Source organism: Camelus ferus, chromosome 5, assembly GCF_009834535.1.
Source record: "Camelus ferus isolate YT-003-E chromosome 5, BCGSAC_Cfer_1.0, whole genome shotgun sequence".
In the NCBI taxonomy this organism is placed as follows: domain Eukaryota; kingdom Metazoa; phylum Chordata; class Mammalia; order Artiodactyla; family Camelidae; genus Camelus; species Camelus ferus.
In genome coordinates this window covers 88183878-88188426 of record NC_045700.1, presented here as the reverse complement: position 1 = coordinate 88188426, position 4549 = coordinate 88183878, and positions in this window count along the sequence as shown.

The window sequence follows — 4549 nt, the reverse complement described above, 5'->3', positions numbered from 1 at the left end:
CAGTACTTCCAGCAATTGTGCTTCCTCTGCTCTGGAAAGTTCCTACCTAAAAAGTAAAGGCTCTCTAGCCTCTCCTTTTCCGTTCACATAAAAATACCGTGATGAATCTCAGAACCCTTTATATGTACAAAAAGAATGTGTAATACTGGATGAGAATTTCATTTATTTACTTTGTAGATCTTAAGTGCCTGCTCTACATCAGGAACCACAGTAAAATTTATAATGTATTTGTATATATGTCCTCTTGATTAAGGATATCATTTTAGATATCAAGAATTTCATTACTCTTAACAGGTCGTACACCTATTGTGAATCTCTGTATTAAATCACTAAAAAAAATAACCCTTCCATATATGCAAAAATTCTTCATGACATCTACAGATATAAAAGCTATTGAGAGTTATGAAATCCTAGATTTTCACACTGAGTTAGGAATAATCTTGTAATAAGAAAGTGGCAGCCAGTTTTTAAATAAAGAAGAATGAAAAAGTTTGGATAAGTTGTACACTTTCCCCAAATGTCCAAATTCTTTCCACTAGCTTTCATTTTGCAGGAATTTAGCTCATCGGTGTAGGGAAGTAGAATTTGCCACCCCTAAATGGGTCTCCCTGGCATGAGAATTAATTTAGTCTAATTTATTTTCAAGAAATAAAACTCAGAAGTTTGTCTTGTTACTACCCCCCAACTACCTAAAAGAATTTAGATAAAGGACCCTTTCTCAGAATAGATCAACCACCAGAGATATCTGCAAAGAGTACGAGCTAGGTGTGTTTGAGGTACTGGAACTCAGCAGGGACTAGAGATCAGAGTCCTTTCTATGTCCTTTGTCTCTGCTTGGCCCAGCAAACATTTGGCCAAACATTTGATATTCCATCATGTGAATTGCCTTCCTCCTCTTTGAAGTCCCAAACCACTACCCCAACATCCTCTTTTGTCTTTGGTGAGGATTTCAGCCGCTTTGAGTAGTTACTCAGTCTCTCAAGAAATTTCTCTTAGAGCTCTCTGACACCAGATAGTAGACAAAAATCTGCATTCTTACTTAGAGAAAAAATGTGAGCATGTATTAGCATTTTGGAGCTTCTTGGTGGAATGAAAAAGTCAGCATATGTATAGATGAATACAAAAATGTCTGATCCATCCCATGAGGTAGGCAGAACAATGACCCCAAAAGATATCTGCGTCCAAATTCCTAGAACCTGTTAGCATGTTATCTCACCTAGTAAAAGAGACTTTGTGTGTCTGATTAAATTAAGAATTTGGGGATAGGGAAAGTAGCCTGAATTGTTCAGGTGAGTCTAGTGTAATCACAAGGCCGCTTATAAAAGGAAGAGGAGGCAAGGAAGTTGGTATCACAGTGAAGCAGCTGGAGAAAGCCTTGACCAGCCACTGCTGGCTATGCAGGTAGCAGAAGCAGCCAGGACCCAAGGAATTCAGGAGGTCTTGAAGCTGGAAAAGCCAAGGAACAGATTCTGCTCTAGGACCTCCAGAAGGAACACAGTCCTGCCACTGTCTCTCTTTCAGCCCAGTACAACCTTTTTCAAACTTCTGATCTCCAGATGGCTGAGATAAATGTATGTTTGTGTAAACCACCAAATTTGTGGCAACTTGTTACAGCAGCTATAGAAAACTCATACACTCTACTGCCAGAGCAAGCTGCAGAAAAAGATTTCACCTTGTCAAAAAAGGCAGTGAGAAGGATTGATAGATTCATTCAATTTTGATTTTTCAGGACCATTTAAAGAGGTTGAATACTTCAAAATTTAGGCCAGTTTGATTTTGTCCTAGCTAATAAATTTATATTATTTTTTGCATTTCCCTAGGATTAAGAGATCAGGTGACCTTAACCTCAGAAAAACAAGATTCCTGAAGGAGTCTTGATTTCAATACTAGAAAGGAAAACGCAAAACTTTGAGTCTTGGTAGTGGTTGATTTTTTTTTTTTTTTCCATTTGGTTATAGCTTGTTTCTCCAAGCACACTGACACTGTGAAATCACTTAGCAAGTTTAAATGAAGTATGAAATAACATTGAGAATGGCCAGCTGCGCTCGCTTGGATAGAAAGGGCTATACTTTGAACTGCTGTTTGCAGTGCTGCCAAACAAAAATACTAACATAAAATGCAGCTGCTGTTTCCAGCTAAAATCTGGCAAATAATTCAGCTGGAACTAACAGTCAAATATTTAGATTGAGATTTGATTGACTCATAAGGGCAGCAGCTGGATTTAAATAAATTCTTTACCTTTCTCAAGCATCTGAGAAACATGAGGACAGCTTATTCAACATAAAATGCAACATGGAGATGGTTTTACTGGTGATTCCCTCCCAAATGTTTTTGGTACAGAACCCTGATTATGTTTATGTGATTCAGAAATATGTGGTCCCATCCCAGCCCCAGGGGAGGCCTCTAGTTAGTTTAAATCAACCCCAGCATTGTTTTGCTGGTAACTATTTTTGGTCCAGGAATAGCCCCTGAAGTTAGTCACTATATGCCACTCATTCCTGATTGCCACTAAGGGTTATTGTGACAGCAAGAGGAACCAGCTTTAGATAAAACTGATTAAAATGACAGCATTGCTTTTTCCAATTGCCTTCCCTCACACTCCCTACGCTCCTCATGCCTCAAACTTCCTTGCTTCTTTATTCTTTGGACCATACATAGCCCAACCCCTTGTCTTTGGAAAGGCCCATCTAAGACTTGTTCTCATCTCCTTGCTTGGCTGCCTTGTGAATAAAACCTCTCTTTGCTGCAAAGCTTGATATCTCAGCATTTTGGCTTGCCAAGTGTCAGGCAAAATGAATCTAGTTTGGTTAACACTACTGCCCTTGGGGAGACTCCCCCATCCAGGCACCCTAAGGACACTGATTCTCCTGGTTGTGCCCATCTGAGCTCTTCTTAGGAAGGTTATTCGAAGGCTACAATTTCTCCTGTACCACCAAGTACTCTGTCTTCAGCAGGCTGAGAAAAAAGATACACACCCTCAGTTTCCTTACAGATGCAGGCTCTTAGCAAAAGTGCGCACATCTCCACCCTTACTAAGGTTTGTGAAATGTCAAGAAATAGACTTCTCAGAGGTCACACCACTAGGTTTGAGATTAACCTGATAACTTGGGAGCAATTTAGCATATACAATCATAGCCTCATGACCATGTTACTCCCACTCCCAAGATGCCACCCCCTGGGGATCTTTTAAGAATCTGCCTCACCTCTGACTCCCCATATGTGGTAGACAAAATAATGGACTCCCAAAGATACCTACGTTTTATCCCTGAAACCTGTGCATTTATCACTTTACATGGCCAAAGGGTTATGATTGAATTAAGGATCTTGCTTTGGGAAGATTATTCTGGATTATCTTATCAACCCAGTGTAATCACAAGGATCTTTGTGAGTGAGAGGATGAGGAAGAAGAGTCAGGGTTAGAGAAAAAGATGTAATTATGGAAACAGAAGTTGAGCGGTATGAGAAAGGGTCCACAGGCCAAGGATGCAGGTGGCCTTCAAAGATGGGAAAAGCAAGGAAATAATAGATTCAGCTATCAAAACTTCAGAAGGAATTCAGCCCTTTTGACACCTTGATTTTAGTCTAGAAAGATCCATTTCAGGCTTATGACCTCCAGAATGATGAGATAATAAATTTGTCTTAAGTCACTAAATTTGTAATTAATGAGGAAACCAAGACATCAAGTTCCATTGCTATTTCAGGTCCACAAATCATGGCCCTATCTCGTCTTTTTGACTGAGCACACCAGGGGTATGTTCTTTTTTTCCTGAAAAGCTTCATGAAGACCAGAAGGGCCCTCAGGATTTTCCTCCCATAGATTCTGACCCAGGAGTGTAGAGAACACCAAGCTGCTCTCCATCACGTGCTGGTGGAGGCTGGCTCAAACAAGGACTTCTCTGTTCCTAGCCATGAGGCTAAAACTGGTGGTTCTCCACTTGGCTACACTGGAGAAAGCTTTTTAAGCTTTGCAGCACCTGGGAAACTATTGAAAGCTCAGGAAGCCCCAAGGTTGCATCCCCTACCAGTAAAATCAACATAGTAGGGGCGCAATCCTAGCATAAGCATGGTTTAACTCCCCCTAGGTGATTTCAGGGTGACGCCAATCTTGAGTAGCATGAAGCTAAACAATTTTTCCTCACTGGTTGAGAAGTGGTTATGAATCAGAATAGGAATTTAGCTGTCCTTTACCATATGGAATAGTCTCAATGTCTCAAAGTTCTTTTTCCACTCCCTGCAAAATGCACCCCAAATTTCTCCAGCATTTGGTAGCAAAAACATGAACCCCAAATGCAGCCTAATAGCGCAGGTTGAGTTGGATCCTGGCACAGGAAAAGAACATTAGTGGAAAAACTGGTGACATCCAAATAACATCTGGAACATATTTGACTTTAGTGTACCCAAAGTGCTAATGTACCATAGATACGTAAGATTAGGGAAAACTAGGTGACAGGTATATGGAAGTCTGTACTACATTTATTACCTCTGTGTAAACCTAAAATTACTCCAAAATAAAAAGTGTAATTGAAAACAAAGCTTGAACTAATTGCCT